Genomic DNA, 18674 nt, shown 5'->3' with positions numbered 1-18674 from the left:
TTTAACATCTCAACAAGTTTATGAGAGAATGCATGAGAAACTACACCCAACCCACTAATTACCATTCACTACCATGTTTCAAAGACAACAGATCAACTATCTGCAGTGCAAAATACTATTAGTATGTAAAATGCTTTGTGCACATAAATGTAAGATGCTACTTGGTGGAATAACTAGGAGGAACAGCTGAGGGAGTTATTCCAGGCCATATTGCCAGAGATAGAGGAGTTGGAGGAAGTAAGGAAGCATGTGCATTGAAGGTGTTGCAGCCTCGGCCATGGTCAGACAAGCTATGGGAAGCTTACACTATGATGTTTTTTTAAAAGCCAGAAGCTGACTGTAACAGCAGCAGACATGAGCCAATGAGTATGACCTTTCAAAATGGAAACCAGTTCCCACATCTGATTGGCCATTAATAGGGGTGGAAAAATATTTAGAAGGCTTGGGCACCAAGCAAGCATTTTTAGAAGCCAGGGACATTTTTCTCCTTGCTTTTTTATTTTTTTTTAATCTTCTTTATTTGCTTTTGTTTGGCGATTTTTTTTAACTTATTTTGCCAGGTTTTTCTTTTGTCTATTTTTTTTCTTGCTTATTTTTTGAGGCGTCTTAGCTCTAATTTTACTCTTTGTTCCTTTCCCTTCCCGTGGCTTCTTTTTCTCCAATCCAGCATATTCCTTCCAGCTGTTCTCAACTTGTACCTGCTGCCAAATCTCTCCTTGGGTCCAGTTTGAACCTAGTGGCAGCTCTTTCACCCAAGTCCTGATTACAGTGATGATTGCTCAGTCCTGTCCTGATTTTAGCAGCAATATCTCTGACCAGGCCTGGCCAGGATGGCAAAGACAGCTTTTTCACTCATGCTGGCAGCTGGTGGCAGGCCCCACATTTTAGACCCTCAGATGACCTTGTACCTGGATTCAGTACAAGAAGTACATAATATGGTGAGATATCATGTCTATGCTGATTTAAGCATAATTACATTTTTACCTGCTTCTGTAGTCCTAGATGTCTACCCTTCCTGTGCAAGATTGCTCAGTATTATGCCTCCTAGTATTTTCAGTGTATGCTACCCTAGGAGGGGTATTGTGAAGAATGAAGTTTTCTATTTGTGGAATGGAGAGAGGTGTGTTTTTTTGTACTCCTTAATGTACAGTGATGCTTATAAGAATGTGAAGGCAAGGCAAAGTGGGCAATAGCAAAAAGGTATGATTTTTATTTTCATTTTACTTATATGTGAGCCTTCCCTAATGTTCTCTGTTCTATCATTATAAATGTTTTTCTAATCTTATTTTCAAAACTTTTATTTCTCATTTCCTTTTTCCCCACTGATTCATGTTAGACTGCATAAATGTTTTTATTTTTTTTATGAGCGAAGTGTTGGCAAGTGTTTTTGACATTTTACTTTTTCTTCATGGTGACATCACAATGGCAATAGGCTCAAATGGCTTCCTATATCCAATCATATTCATTCAATTAATACAATTCATATTGTAATACAATTGATAATGTATTATATAATCCCAAGAGAGGAGGGGGTGAGGGGGAGTAGTGATCTTATAACATTGCTTAAATAAAGGCAGTCCTCCCCTTCCAAAGAGAGAGAGGGCCTGTGGTTTGTATTTAAAATATTTTTTTCATCAAGGAATGGTTATTTGTATTTGCTGAAGTTAAGCAAATATTGTTTTAGCCAGAAAATATGGTTGACTTGAGCCCATAGAGCTTGTAATATGGGTTTGAGCAAAGGGAGGCGAAGGCTCATTATGAAGATTATAGAGTGGAAGGTGAACACTGAATAAGAAGCAGGGTCTGCAGGTGTCATTGCTGAGTTCCCATTAGTGCTAAGAGCTGACTGCTAGCCATGTCATTTATCACATGTCATCCCTGGCAGGAAGACATAGGAATACATTATATACAATCTGCTAGTATGAAACACGGCTTATAAAAACATTTTAGGAAACTGTCAAAGCTTTTATTTAAAAAAAAAATATATATATATATACCGTATATCTATGTTGAATGCCAATGACTGCACCTGCTGCATGCTCAGGTGCCACCCCTGTGCCAGCACATTCCACATAACCCAAGTGTTTTCGCTATCTGTGAAGGGGAAAGCGTTTTCTTGGGTTATGTGGAATGTGCTGGCACAGGGGTGGCACCTGAACATGCAGTAGGTGCAGTCATTGGCATTCAACATAGATATACGGTATATATATATATATATTTTTTTTTATAAAAGCTTTGACAGTTTCCTAAAATGTTTTTATAAGCCTTGTTTCTTACTAGCAGATTGTATATAATGTATTCCTATGTCTTCCTGCCAGGGATGGCATTTGATTTGAGAGGATATTATGCTGATTGTCTGCAAGGCCTAAGCAAAATCTCATCAGGATATAAATGGCAGTGGCAATTTACTCTTCCCAAGGAAAGCAAATCAATTTACAATTAATGCTAAAAATACAGAGGTGCAAGTATAAGCCTACAATGTGTACCCACTTACAGAGAGCCACAATTTTTTTATGGCAAGAAAAGCATAAACATTCAGATATAGCAAGCAATCAAAGACCTGGGTTCATTAATTCTTGCATACCATTATTGACAGAAAAACTCAAATTCTTCTGCGAGAAACCGGCTTTTTCAGAGTAGCAACACTCTTTCCTATTACAAAGTGCTTGTAATATAAGATATATTACAGAAACAATTATCTGTCTCTGGATATCTCCTCACAACCAGCAACCAACTAGTTCAACAATAGAATAAAGAATTATCACAGCCCCCACCCAAAGAACAATTACCCCACCTCTACTGAGGGTCTTCATCTCATCAGTCATACCAACTGGAACATAGGCGTCACAAGCACAGAATCAACAATAACTTGTGAAGTTGTAAGGAACATGCATAGAAATATGAGGCAGGAAAAGAAGGAATATATTAGGAGTGTGTTTTGTTTGTTTTTTTGTGTGGTTTTTGTTTTGTGGTGGTGTCTGATTTTGTTATTAAAATGGTTCGGGGGTGTTTATTTTGGGTTTCCCTAATTTCGGAGCTAGTATACACTAACGGGAAATGTTAGCAATAAGTTAAAAAGTGCCAGTTGGGTAGCAGTTTGCTAGCTAGAGGTATGGTTCTGCATTCCCATTGGCTGTCTCCTTAGTTACTTGTTTGTGTTGCCAAGGTTACAAGGTAGTGTTTGTGGTGGTGGGGTGGATGGCCAGTGTCTGGTAACAAGTGTAAACAAACAAGTGATGTAATAATAGCATCAAGTTCTAGTCAGCAAAAGCATGTAATGCAAATGCATATTTTGAATTTGCAAACCCCTTTCTATTTTAGGAAAAGGACCCTGGTATTTTGGGATGCACACTTTGAATTCCCCTGGTGTATGTGGGGGTGGCTGGTAAGAGGGAGTTTGATTAAGCTGACTGTATGGGGCAACAGGTGGGAGAGATTAGTTGGGGTAGTGACTGGTGAGAGAGAGGCAGCCTGCTGTGTGTGTTGCGACGGAGGTGGATTCTTGGGCTGAGGTGGGGTTGACACAATCCGTAGGCAAGGGTTGTGTCAACCCCACCATCTTCAGCCCACCATCAGCAGGTGGAGTGGGCTGAAGCTAGAGGCCACTGGAGTTTCACCTATGCCAGCCCACGTTCCCCTCGGGTTGAACCTTTGGGTGCCGGGGCCAGCAGGACTTAGGCGGGCCTCGAAATAGGATAATGAAGGTAGATGGTTCAGCCCAGAGACAGCAGCCTGCAGGTGGTATAAGTCTATCCAAGACGGGTTACAGAACTGGACCCCAAGCACCAGTGAACAAGGAGCTGACTGAAGGTGCTTGAGCAAAGAAAGGCCAAAGCCTTGAAAGTCCATGACCAGAGGATAGAGGCAGTGGCGTCACTGTCAAGCTTGTATGGAAGCTGGCGGCTAGTGGAAGCGTGACGAGCAACATAGAACTCTGGACAAGAGAGAGTCTATAGCAAGGTTATCCGTAGTAATGGTCATGGCGCAGAGAAGGCAGGTGTGGTCAGGCATAGCAATGTTCAATGCATGGAGAAGGCAGACGTGGTCAGACGTAGCAATGGTCGAGGCACAGAGAAGGCAGGCGTGGTCAGGCATAGCAATGGTCAAGGCACAGAGAAGGCAGATGTGGTCAGACAAAGCAATGGTCAACCATTGCTTTGTCTGACGGCACGGAGGCAGGCATGAGAAGGCAGGCATGATCAGGCATAGCAGAAGTCAGGCTTGAAGAAGGCAGGCGAGGTCAGATGTGGCAGAGGTCAGGCTTGGAGAAGGCAGGCGAGGTTAGATGTAGCAGAGGTCAGGCTTGGAGATAATCACAAGGCAGAGTCAGGCAAAGCAAAGTCAAAGTCCTTGAAGTCAATCCGAAGCAAGGAGCAGGGTAGGAACGAAGAGATAGGAACCAGGAACAATGAGGGATCAGGAACACAAGGCTGAGACGTATCTCTAGAGGCAACGAGCACTCGATCAACAGGGAACTGAGGAGACCTGTTGCAAAGGCAACGCTTAGGAGTGCTGCCCGATCTTAAGTATGCTGAGAGTGATGATGTCAGCATCCGGATCCTTGGCCAGGTTCCCACAGCGGGCCCTTTAAAAGCATCAGAGTTGCGCGTACGCGCGCCTAGGAGGGAGCAAGGCACCGTTGGTGGCATTTCTCCGCGGAGCAAGCGGAGAGGCCTGCTTAGAGGAGGAATCCTGGCTGGAGGTCCTGGGTAGCATGGCACGACCAGGGACACTGGCGGGGGCCCGAGGTCAGAGCCAGTGGCCGACTGCTGCCAGCGACGGAGAACTGAGCGCTGAGGTCCCATCTGGGAAGGTGAGAAGACCGTGCTGCGGGCCTCCCGCGGGTGGCAACCATAACGGTGTGGATAACTAGTGAGAGGGGAATGACTGGGGTGACTGTATCAGGTGACAGGTAGGAGAGAGACCTAGAGGTATTGGTAATTTATCCTTATGGATATGAGTAATGTATTGGTTTGGACTGTGAAAATTTTAAAAGCCCCTAAAGAAGCCCTTTAGGTGAAATAAAGGGCCCTTGTTGGATTCATATAATATGAGATTACAGAATATGAATGCATATAGGAATATGGGATAGGACAGGTTATGAATACTAGTGGGGATATTATAAGATTATTCCATATGCTTGATATTTAAAATTTTAATATTATACATTATAAATAAAAATAAAATGAAATGCTTAAAGGTAAGGAGGATAGAGATACAGTGATTGGCTAAAGGACACTAATAAATAATCAGATGATTCCTTTTTTTTTTTTTCAATTATTTCTTTATTGAATTTAAATCATATTTACAAAGAAACATGAAATAAAAAGGAATAGGAAAATATACCAGTACATCTATTGGTACAAATACAGAAGAGAAAAGAAAATCACATTTGTCAAAATAGTCCACATTAATTGAAGCCGCCATTAATATGGAAACAATGGTAGTCTCTCTCCCTATGGATATGCGTTCGTTTTGGATGAATTAGGCGATTTCAACGAAATCGCCTAATTCATCCTGTTTTGAAAAACCTGAAAAATGAACTAAATTTTTCCGAAATTTCGGAAAAATTCGTTTTTTGGGTTAGCGCGCACGAACGGGAGTTAGCGCGCACTATCCCGAAATTCGGGATGGCCGAAAATAAAAAGGCCCGAACCATGGGAAACCAAGTTTCCCGTGGCGGGCCGATAACGAAGGCCAAACCAAAAGGTTCAGCTGAAGCACATCTCCAGTATCTACTGTTATCAAGTGGATTTATCTAACAAAAAAGTTTCCAAGTGCATTGAATCTACAAATACAAACTTATTTCTCTGGTAGGTAACTATAAACGTACATGGAAATGTTAAGTAGAACAAAGCACCTAGAGACAAAACACAAGGTTTAATTGAATAAATTGCTTCCTCCTAATCTGTCACCCTAGATACATCTGGAAAAACCTGTGCTTTGTGACCACAAAATAAAGACTCCTTATATTTAAAATATTGCTTGAAAAAATGTCTTTATCCGCAGTCATTGCAAAAGAAACAACAAAAGTAGCTCTAGTGGGTACCTTATCACCAGAAGTCTGCAAAAATAGAGAGATCTGGGTTAGGGGCAGGGAGCAGAACATCTGCATCTCCTGTCTCACTGCCAGATAACCTCTTTTTGTCTGGTGTGTAATAAGAGTTAGATATCAAAAATTTCTTGCCTGGCAGGAATTGCAAAGTTTCAACCACATATTTCTTAAAATATTCCTCTGCTGAAATTAGGTGAAAATAAGGAAAATTCAACAAATGAAAGTTATTGGACCTAAGTTTGTTTTCAATGGACTCACATTTAGTTCAAAGCAAAATCCTATCTTAAATACCTGCACTGGACACCGACTGCAAATTAGTAATAGAAATAGATTGAGCAGACATTGTTGACTCTAAGGAAAGAAACCTAGCATCTGCTTCCTGTAATTTACAAACAGAATCCTTAGAAAAATTACACAGCTGAGTGACATTATTAGACAACTTGGAATCTGTACCTACAACAACTTTCCAAATGTCTTTAAGGGATATCTCCCCAGATGCAGGCATCAGTTTTGGCTCCTCCATAACTTCTCCAAATGAAACTTGCACTGGGGAAGGGGCAGGGATAACCTTCTTCCCATCATTTGTCTGCACCATATTAAAATCAACTCAACAGTCAGTGCCTTCTAACTGAGATGGAGTTGGCCTGCAAGGCTGATCAGAAATATCCTCTTGTTGCAAAGTTCAGATACACGGAATGGGAGGCGGAGACTAACTTAAGGATCTAAGGAGGCATTCTCTAGTTCTTTTTTCTTATTGCTATGCTGGTGGTCTTTTAAGTGCAGGCATTGTGAATGCAGATTGACTCTTGTAGAGCACATAAGAAGTACCATACTGGGTCAGACCAAGGACCATTGAGCCCAGACTGGTCACAAATATCCGGAAGATTCCCAACAGTTGAGTGGGTAGGAAAGACAAACACTAGAATTAACTGCCTCTGTCTTGCTTATTATCTCAGACACATACAAACTCTAAAGAATATATCCCACTATTTCACTTTTCTCCAAACTTTTTAAGTCCAAAGATTTCCCAAAGCTATACTTACCAATCCTCTTTAACCACCATGAAATTGATCTTCACTTAAAGAATTGAAGGGTTTGAGTAATGGCACGCGCTTCTGGTCTTCTTCTACTGCAAAGGGTACGGGGCCTCTGGAAGCTGAGGTTGTGGAGTTCAATCCCTAGATCACTTGCTGTGACCTCTGGAGTCCTCTCCCGGGGGATGCTGGGAGTAGTATGCAGATGAGCCTCCTGGTCCTCTTCTACTGCAAAGGGTGTGGGGCCTCTGGAAGCTGGGGCTGTAGAGTTCAATCCCTAGATCACTTGCTGTGACCTCTGGAGTCCTCTCCTGGGGGATGCTGGGAGTAGTATGCAGATGAGCCTCCTGGTCCTCTTCTACTGCAAAGGGTGTGGGGCCTCTGGAAGCTGGGGCTGTAGAGTTCAATCCCTGGATCACTTGCTGTGACCTCTGCTATACAATTAACTTTAATATGCAGAGATCCCAAGACAGAAGCATCGTTAAATAAATTAATATACTATATTAAGATACTTGCTTCACAATTATCCATATGCAAACTTCACCATAAAATAATATTTTAATAATACTTAGTTTTTTCTTTTCTTATTGCTATGCTGGTGGTCTTTTAAGTGCAGGCATTGTGAATGCAGATTGAATCTTGTAGAGCACATAAGAAGTACCATACTGGGTCAGACCAAGGTCCATCGAGCCCAGACTGGTCACAAGTATCCGGAAGATCCCCAACAGTTGATCTGTTTCTTGTATCTCACATGCAGAGATAAGGGATAAGACTTTCTCAAGTCTAGCTGGCACTTCCACATACTTCAAATCTCACTGGGGCTGTTTGGCCTGCCAGTCCTTCTGTTATTGCAAGTATGGATATGGAGCCTTAATAAATGTAATCCTGGTTTTTATATTCCCTGCCTTAGGGTGCTCTTATTTTATTCTGTGGCGTACGTTCAGTTATATGTGTTGCCTTTTTTCTACATTTTGGTCCTACACTGCCAGTGGCTCAGCACTGTTCATAGTATGGGTTTGTTTATATCACAATCATCCATGAGGCACAGACAACTCTGCCGTAGGTTAGCCTTCCCTTAAATAAATGAAGCTCTTATGGAAAGATGCTCAGTCCATAGAAAATACTGTTAGAGGAGCAAAGCTCCAGTAGGGAGGCTAAATATCCTTAGGATGTTTCGTACAGCTGCATTCTCATTCATCCTTTTGGCTATATGCTGGAAAACAAACAACAGTTGGGCTTCCCGGCTTATTATAAAATTCACGAGTCCAGCACTAAGACAGCCTCAAGGTAGAGATAGTACCAACACTTTAGTATATCCCCTGGAGGTTTTCAGACCCAGGTACAAGGCTTTCTGGAGATAACTGGTGCTGAAGAAAATTTTGCATCTCATAGTAAATTGTCTCGCAAATCTTCAACGGAATGATGTGAACTAACAAATTAGTGGAAATGATTGTCCTATTGGTTGTACAAAATTGCAAGATAAGTATTATACACCAACAGGAGCCCCGCAGCATGTGGCATTTGCACCTTATCTCTTCCATGAGATCAAGTCCTCCAAGGCACAGACGGTCAAACCTTTGTCAACATCAAACCATTGGATAACATACTTTTTCATTTTGTATTTGATTGATCTTCAAGCAGCGTGGGAGGGGATCCGTCAGCTCCCATATATTCTTCTCTTCTATAACAAAAGAATCCTTTCACTGGTTGCAGCTCTGTCTGTCTGCAGTCGCTGACCTCTTCCTCTGCCTGGCTGCCTTTCTCATGGTCCGATCTCCTGTTGTAGCTCAGTTCTGAGTGAGTGAGAAATGGAGCAAAAAAAAAGAAAAGAAGAAGAAAGATACAGTTTGTAGAACTTGTGACTTCCTATGCTCCTATGCACCATTATTATCTGCTCCATATTAAAGGCCAATGGCGCTCCTTCCTCATCACTTTGTCTTTGTTACAACAAATGTCGCTATATCACTGAAGTCAGTATAACAGTTAGTCTGTCAAGGAGGTGCTATATTATTAATACATAAGGATATAGGAACAATATATTTTTTTTCATTTCATAGTTAAGTTCATACGACAATGCTAGACTTTGTGAAGATTTTCATCATAAGATTTAGGGGCAATTTTTTAAGCGACTCTCCATGGGTAAAAAGGCATTTATCCATGGAGAAGGGTGAGGACCCCTTTAAAATCCATCCCTGTGGTCTGCACGCTGCAGACAGTGCGCATCCTTTTCCCCATGGATAAAAGGGGTGGTGCTGGGGGGCGGGGCAGGAGCAGGCCTGAGAAAATAAAAGCGGGATTTCATTTTCAAATCCCCTGCGTGCTTGCCACCACTTTATCCCGCCAGCACTGGCTTGTCATGATCTTCAAAGGGAAACTGCAAGTGCCATGGCCTCACTCAAAAATTATCTCATTAATAGGTAAAGATTTGTGAAACGTAACACTCAAGAAGATAATACATGTTGGTTATACCACATACAAATATATGAGAATCTTTTTAATTCTATGTCTGTAAATAACATGTTGGCTGCGGGTATGGGGATGGATTAAGCATTTACCAATTCGGTATGTGTGTGTGTTAGAGAATGGGAGCCTGGTTGTTTTGTGTGTGTGTGTTAGAGAATGGGAGCCTGGTTGTTTTGTGTGTGTGTGTGTGTGTGTGTTAGAGAATGGGAGCCTGGTTGTTTTGTGTGTGTGTGTTAGAGAATGGGAGCCTGGTTGTTTTGGGTGTGTGTGTTAGGGAATGGGAGCCTGGTTGTTTTGGGTGTGTGTGTTAGCGAATGGGAGCCTGGGTATTTTGTGTGTGTGTGTGTAAGATTGGGATGTGTGTGTGTGTGTGTAAGAATGGGAGCCTGGTTGTTTTGTGTGTGTGTTAGAGAATGGGATGTGTGTGTGTGTGTGTGTGTAAGAATGGGAGCTAGTGTGTATAAGGGAGCCTGTGAGAGAAAGCATGAACGTGTGTGTGTGTGTGTGTGTGTGTGTGTGTGTGTGTGTGTGTGAGTGAGTGAGAGAGAGAGGGGGAGGAAGGGAAGAGAGAAAAAGCAGAAAGAAAAAAATGATCTTGAAGAAGGAATTATGACTGACAAGGGAAAAGTGGAAAAAAGAAACCAGGACCAACTGATTAGTAAAATAAAAAGATCAGACACCAAAGCTAAAAATAAACAAATTATTTTGAGTATTTCATGATTGGAATATGCCATCTTTGGGTGTGTGCATTTCTTATATTTTTGTATTTTGCTCTTTAGAGTTCCACTGTTCAGAATCTGGTTTCTCAGGCTTTCTATGTTGTTTTTGTTTGCATGTTTCTATTTCTATTTTGTAGTCCCTTATTTCTGTGTTAGGTAAGGGTCAGTCTGTGTTCTGCCTATGTGTGACTAAGGTGCAGTATTTCTACTAGCTTGTAGTTTCTCTGTAGGGATTTGTAGCAGTCTGGCTTGTCCTGTTACCCCCAGTAGGTGGTGTATTAAGGTTCTAGGGCCTGGTGTAGTATTTGAATTGCTGCGTTTTCATAAGGTTGCAGTTACAGTGATCCCTTGACTTACGAACTCAATTGGTTCCAGAGGGCTGGTTGTAACTCAAGTTGGTTGTAAGTCAAGACTATTTTTTCTATAGGAAATAATGGAAATACCCACAATGCGTTCCAAACCTCCCAAAAGCACCCCTTACCTAACCATTTCTATAATAAAAAATGGTTGTATAATGTCTGTAATAACCAGAAACACCAATAATTTCCTAGTGTACTCACCAAAAAGTTTTAAAATGTGCCTAGCCTACCAGAAACAACAATTTCACCTCCTCCACCAGTTCCTTTACGATATCTACATATGGATTATCTACCTGGGTAACATCAAGAGAACATTGCATAAATCTCATCTTTGGGTGAGTTTCCTCACTCTGAAGATAATCAAATCTTCACAAGAGTGCACTGCTCTGTTTGTATGCCACACTCTGCATGTCAAAGTGGCATTATGGCTTTCTCTCTCTCTCCCAGGAAATATTTTGGTTGTAACTCAAAATCTGTTCATAAGTCAAAACCAGAATTTTGTTCGTAACTCGAAATTTGGTCGTAACTCAAGACCAGGAAAGTTGGTCGTAACCCGAGTTGGTCGTAACTCGAGCCAGTCGTAACTCAAGGGCCCACTGTATTTGAGTCCTGAAAGTCAGTGCTCTGATTGTATGGTATGGCATATTGCCGGGGTTTGTGTTACTTCACAAAATGCGTATCAGTGGAGGGAGTCTTCTTGCTGAGGTGACACCAGAATTTAAATATATTTTTTTCATATTGGGTTGTAATGTGCTAAATAGCAAGTGTAATTGTGTGTGCATAGTTTTTTTATTTAATCACATGGCAACAGCATATTTTCTGGTGCACCACCAACTTCAGCAGTCACCCTATGCCCCTGTCGATGTAAGTATCCAAGGTGAATTTCCTTTCAAATTATTCTTTAGAAATCAATTATAATTTGGAAGACATTTATGCCTGTAATAAAAAAAACTGATAGATATTTTACTATTCTCATCCTTATTAACCAGAAGAATAAATCCTTCCTAGAAATATATATCTGGTGCAATATAATATGTTTGACATACAATTGTCAAGCTGTTGTAGGCATAAACATAATGGAAAATCTCAGGAACATCTGCAAACTTGTAGTTCATTGGAGGTATATTCAATAGTGAAACCGCACTATTGAATATAGCCGGTTCCATTTAACTATAGGACAGCTCTTTGGCCTGACCAAACTTAGGCCTAGATTCATCATTTTGCAATAATAGTTCCTGGCACCTCTTCGCATAGGTATTTTGCCAGAGAGAGAGAGAGCGACTCTGTAGAGGCTCACCAAAAAGTTAAATATTTATACCACTGTAACAGGGGGGCACTAGTAACTAGGGGGGAGGTTTGGGGGGGTGAGTTGGGTTTTGGGAGGCAGTTTAACATACACAGGTCATATGTACGAACAGCACAGTTACCATCAGTGAAGAGTTAATGTGATTTGGATGGATGAAAGGTGAAAGAAGAGTAGATTTGTACCATGTTCTCTCTACCTAGCTTGATTGCAGCTAGGTAGAGAGGGCATCAAGCAAAGTAGGGAGAACATGGTACAAATCTACTCTTCTTTCACCTTTCATCACTCCAAATCACATTAAATCTTCACTGATGGTAATTGTGCTGTTTGTACGTATAACTGTGCACTTAAATTGCCCCCTAAACCCCAACTCACCCCACAAACCTCTCTCCGAGTTCATAATGCCCCCTCTTACAGTGAAAAATCAATGGGCCTCCACAGAGGCTCTCTCTCTTTCTCCCCTCTCCTCCTCCTTCTCCCCTCTCGAAATGGGATTTGCGATAAATCCCTTTTCGGCTGTAACGCAAAGCTACCACAGGCATAATGCCGAGAAGAAAGGTATAGTTATTTCCGGCGTTAAATCCCATGATAGCGTGCGTTACATTATCGCACACAACGTTAAACAGCCCTCATTTCTATTTACTCCACCCAAACCCCTCCCACTTGAATAAATTTGCATATGCATTTGGCATCGCAATATTTATCAAAGGACACACACCCTAACACAATTTGATGAATGACCCCCCCCCCCCCCTTTTGCCAGCTAAGTTATCAGGCTAACTCTGAATATTGAATTTAGCTAGCTAACTAACCCCTAGATTTATAGCAAAATGATGTGTTGTGAAAAAAAAAGGGGTGGAGGCGATAGTGGGTGGCCGGCTGCATCACGGCAGTGCGGTTTCACCCACCGTGATGCAGCCACACTGCCCACTATCGCTCCCATAGCGCCATGGGGAAAGGTGGAGTTATTTCCCGCGGTGCTGCCAGCGATAATGTGAAAAATATTATCGCCCACACTCGCTACTAGGAGATAACTGCGCCCAAACCCCCCACACACTCCTCCCCTTCCCCTAATTTTAATAATACTGTTCGCAATACAGGTATATCACACAATAAAGAATGACCCTATTAACTGGTTAACTCAACTCCTCCCAGTTATGCCCCTGGAATACCCCCAATTTAGCTGACTAAATTTTACCAGTTCTTATTAGTCAACTAGAATTTAGCTGGTTAAGTGCCCAAATATTCGTTTAGACAGCTAACTTCTGAGTTAGCTGGCTAAATGTTTTTGAATACGGACGTCATTATGATCAATAAATGGAAACGTTTTGTGGTTGTGCTTCTCTTGTTCTGTTTTGTTGGTAGAAAGCCCAGGCACAAGCAAGGACTCCAGACGTTTCCCTCTAAAATTACTATCCAAAAGCCTGGTGGCCCAATGAACAGATTTCGCTGCTCAATGACAGCAATGAAGGGAGAGGAATGCGCAGATCTTCAGTATGGCAAGGCCTGAGGAAAGGACTGGAGCTGAGGCAGATGACAAAAGCAAATGACCTTAATTCCTACGATAATGGAAACTGTGAGGTAGATCTTAAAAAAGTACGTGCGCGCATACTTTTATTCGCGCAACCAGCGCAAACAAAAGTACGCCGGATTTTATAAGATACACGTGTAGCCACGCGTATCTTATAAAATCTGGGGTCGGCGCGCACAAGGCTGCGCAAAATCGGCAGCCTGCGCGCGCCGAGCCGTGCAGCCTGCCTCCGTTCCCTCCGAGGCCGCTCCGAAATTGGAGCGGCCTTGGAGAGAACTTTCCTTCCGCGTCCCCCACCTTCCCCTCCCTTCCCCTATCTAACCCACCCCCCAGCCCTACCTAAATCCCCCCCCTACCTTTGTTGTGCAAGTTATGCCTGCTTCAGGCAGGCGTAACTTGCGTGCGCCGCCTCGGCATCCCCCGGCACAGGCCGCAGTGCCGGGGGACTCGGGACCGCCCTCCCGGCCCGCCCCCGAACTGTCGCCATGCCCCCGGACCCACCCCGGACCGCCCCCTGACCCCGGACACACCCCCAGCCTGCCGACATGCCCCCGGACACGCCCCCTCCCGCCCCTTTTACGAAGCCCCGGGACTTACACGCGTCCCGGGGCTTTGCGCGCGCCGGCGGCCTATGCAAAATAGGCCGCCGGCGCGCGAGTGCCCTGCGCGCATAAATCCAGCAGGATTTACGCGCACAGGGCTTTTAAAATCTACCCCTGAGGAAACTGAAACTGCTGAGACGCTGCAAGATTTTACAGGTTCTAAAGCCTCTCTTCCTGCCAGGTGCCTTATGTGCGGTCATTGCCTCACCTGATTGCAGGTCGCTTGTGGTTAATAACGGAGGACTGCTGCAGGAAGGTACATTTTGAGGTCCTCCTTGCCTTTGGAGGCCAAGTTTACATAGGTTTCGGAGGGATACCACTCAGGCATTAGGGGATAGATTTTAAAAGGATGCGCGCGCTACCTGGTGCGAGCACATGTACACCCGATTTTATAACTTGCGCGCACAGGCGTGTGCAAGTTATAAAATCCAGGATAGGTGCTGCCTCCTTCCCCCTAGCCTGACCTTCCCACCCCTTTCCCTAACCTTTCCCTCTCAGCCCTACTCTAACCCCCCCGACCTTTATTTTACCTTTTGCGCCTGCCTTGTGCACGCCAGCCGACTGCCAGTGTGCGATCCTCGGCACAGTGTTAAATGGCCGCTGTGCCAGGAGCCGCTGACCCTGCCCCCCCGGGCCACCCACGCCCTGCCCCCTCCTCGCCCCTTTTTACAAGCCCTGGGACTTACATGCGTCTCGAGGCTTTACGTGCGGTGCTGGGCCTTTTTTTAAATTTTATCTTTATGCATTTTACATAAAAAAATCACAAGATATCAATCTTGGAAAGGAAAACACAGAGAATATAATTTTCAACATCATTTAACATAGTACCCAACCGTCAAGCTACTTATTTCGCTGTTATTAAAGTCCACAAATGTTGGGGGGGGGGGGGGGCAAGATATCCGCTATCTAAAGAAAAATACAATAAACCAAGAGATTCTCAGTAGCTCACAGAGACTCATTACTTCATGAGGAACTAGGAACATCGTCAGTTGACTCAGCTGAGATCACAGGAGACTTCCCTATCAGGAATTGTGTCAATTGCGGGGGGGGGGGGTCGTAAAAAATCCAAGTATTATTCACATATTTTATCATGCATTTGCAAGGAAATTTGAAATAAAACGCCCCTCCCAATCTGTAAGACCTGATGTCTCAAAAGAAGAAAGGCCTTCCTTCTCTTTTGAGTCTCACGTGATGCATCTGGATAAGCTCGAATATTACATCCTAAAAATGTATCATTCCTGTGACGAAGACACAGCTTTAATAGCCATTCTTTATCAGGTTCTAATGCCAGGGTTACTATTAGCGTTGCTGGTTCCACTAAGTCAGTGTCCGAAGTCTCTAGAATTGCAGATATATTCATTAATGGATCCTGGACAGGTGCAGAAGCTGTTAGACCCTCAGCTTCTTCCACCTCTGCTCTTGGCTTAGGGAGATAGAATATCTTGGAAATCGGCGGAAAAGCACTCTCTGCCTGTTGTAATACTTCCAAATAATATCTTTTAAAGATTTCTCTTGGTGGATTATAAGGAATTCGTGGAAAATTTATGAATCTCAGATTTCTATTCTTTATTAAATTTTCCATTTTTTCCATTTTTATTGCAATACGTTTCCTTTCTTTTATTGTTTGCTGCACCTGTTGTATTGCCTTTATTTGGTCTCTATTATTCGAAATTTGTAGCTCCAGTTTGGTATTAGTATTACCCTGCACTATCACCTGCTCTTCCAAAGCCTTAATTTTATCGTTTATAGGAAGTATTTACTGCAAAATTAAAAGTCTCATCTCCACAATTGTCTCCCAAATAGTTTCCAGCGAGAAAGTCTCAGGTCTTACCACCGGTGGTATTCTCACATCAGGGAGGTCTCCAGCGGTCCCTGCGGTCTCTCCTATTGATGTTTCCCTTCCAATTCCGGGCTGCCCCATTGTACCTTGTGGGCTTTCTGCCGAGCTCAAGGTGCCGACTGACCCTGCAGTGCTCCGCCCCTCGACACTTCGGTCCGACGGCGTCTCCCACAGTCCATGGGCACTCCTTGCTTCAGCAGGATTTCCCGGAGGAGTTCCTTCAGCGGGGCTAAGAGGTGAAATCGAGCCTGGTAGAGAGGGGAGCTCAGCTTCCCCTCCTCCTCTCTGCAACGGCTGTGCTCCCGCGATCGTATCTCTGTGGGCAACGTGAACATCCATAGGGCCGGATATCTGCATTGTCACAGGGGCTGCAGGGTAAGGCTCACCCCGTGCTTTTCCCTTCCTTCCCCTAAGGAAAATTTGCAGCAAGTAATTTTAATTTGAGAATCAGCCATAGGAGCTCAACGCTGAGTGAAACTACTGAGCGGCCATCTTGGATCCGCCCCCCTCAATCCGGTGCTGGGCCTTTTTAAAATAGTCCCGGTGCACGTAACCTTTTTAAAATCCAGCCCTAGGTGTATTGCTTAGCATAAGCTGTTTATAAAGAGCCCGTTTCTGCCCTCTTTGAAAATTACTTACCCTCTCTGCGCGTAAAAGTACACATGCAGTGTCAGCACTTTTATGCACAGGGAGTTTAGTTTAATTCTTTCCACACTGAGCTTCCAATACAAATCAAAACGGTTTACAATTAAAGTTACATCTGAGAAAGGAGGCATTTCCAGAAGCAGTTGTGTGCCTACTTGTACTTGTGCGATTTTGCTGGAAAATGTACCTGCATAAACAGCAAGCACAGGGCAATTTTAGAAGGCATTTCAGTGGGTAAAACAGTGTTTTACCCTTAAAAACGGGCTTTTAGAAAATGTCCCAACCTGTGTGAGGGTAAAAGTAAATTTTAGGGGTTTTTTTGTTTGTTTGGTTTTTTTTGCAATTTGTTCTTTTGTATTTTCTGAAAAATAATTTAGCATATAAAGATAATATAATCAGGGATATGCTGCCATTTTTAAATGACTGTTCCCAGTGGCAATTTAGAGCTGCAACTACTTTTAGCATGATCATCACAATTTGTTAGTAACTTCACAGGCTTACAATAAGATAAATGATAGCTTGTATGGAGACAATTTTCAAACTGTCCACTTTGGTGCAAAGTACATGGGTTCTATTTACTCACAAATTTTGCACCAAATTTCAAAGGGAAGGTACTGAGGGGATAGCGGAACAGACTTTCAGTGGAACTGACAGAAGCCAGAACAGAGACAGAATGCATGGAACAGACACAAAGGAACTTTAGAGGAGGAGATCACAGATGAAGCAGGATCTGTGGCTGAACAATAAGCAGGTACAAATGGGCAAAGAGTCTGAATCAGGTAGTCCTTTAGTGCCAACTTCATTTTTCTTTTACTCCTTTATACTTCCAGTTCACTCGGAACCAGGGCCGGGATCTGTTGCCATGAGTCTTCATTCACAACTACCCAGGTTTCTTTCCCTCTATTATATATCACCTCCCAAATTACTTTAGTTCAGTCATTTAGACAGTCCATCAGGATGCCGCAATCACGACAGGGATGGCTCAACCCACTGTGTAGGCCTTGCACTTGCAGAGGGCGGCAGCTCAGAGGGGTCAGCAGCTGAAGTTAAGAAATGACTGTGGGCTGCCAGAGAGATCCCAACCTGCCAGTGTGACTGAAGTGAAGAGGGTAAGGGAGCTTCCTGACGGAGCACGACTCTCTGGTGGCCAAAGTGAAGAAGAGGCCATGGGCCGTCCAGTGGATTCCAACCTGCCACCAGCCAAAGTGAAGTAGAGGCCCTAGGGCTGTTCAGAGGACCCCAACCTGCCTGCAGCTGAGGGTGGGGTGGAGGCCATGGGACTGCCCAGCAAATCTCAACCTACCAGTAGTCAAAATGGAGAAGAGGCCGCAGGACTAATCGATGGATCCCGACCCAATGGAAGCTGAATTAAAAGGGAAGGCCCAGGACTACTGGCAGATCCAGCTGAAAAAAGAAAGACAGAAGCGTGTGTGTGTGTGTGTGTGTGTGTGTGAACGAGACAAAGAGACAGGGAGCATATGTGTGTGTGTGTGAGCGTGTGGATGTGAGCATGTGTGTGAGGGGCATGTGTATGTGTGAGGTAGAAGGAGCTTGTGAGAGAGGGAGCATGCGTATGTGGGAAAGAGGGAACATGTGAGTGAGAGAGAGCATGTGTTTGTGAATGTCTGTGTAAGAGACAGAGTGCGTGTTTGTGAACACGAGTATGTATGAGAGACCGAAAGTGTTTGGGTATGTGTTAGAGAGAATGCAGAAAGCTTGTGTACTCCCCTACTCCCATTAATCCATGACAATCTCATGGTGTATGGAGAGTGGGGGATTTTTAAATCTTTATTAGTCTCTATTATTGGGTGTTATTTGATATGTCTGATGTTTTGAAATATTTTACTGGTATTTGAGAAATGTAAAAAAATGTTTCTTGGTGTTCTAGGGCCTGGTGTAATATGTGCAGTGTTGCCTTTTCATTAGTAGGGTTGTTGCTGTTTTAGTGCTGGTAGTTAGTGCTATTTTGGTATGGGAGGTTTACTGTATTGTAATTGCAATTCATTATACTCATGGATTTTTGAGGACCAAGCCCATACCCAACACTCATTACAATAAGCCTAATAATATCATACGGTATGGTATGGCATGGTGGTGACTTTTTTTGCATTATTTTAGTGTTT

This window comes from Rhinatrema bivittatum, chromosome 7, assembly GCF_901001135.1.
Source record: "Rhinatrema bivittatum chromosome 7, aRhiBiv1.1, whole genome shotgun sequence".
Taxonomy (NCBI): Eukaryota; Metazoa; Chordata; class Amphibia; order Gymnophiona; family Rhinatrematidae; genus Rhinatrema; species Rhinatrema bivittatum.
Note: the sequence above shows the minus strand (reverse complement) of the source record.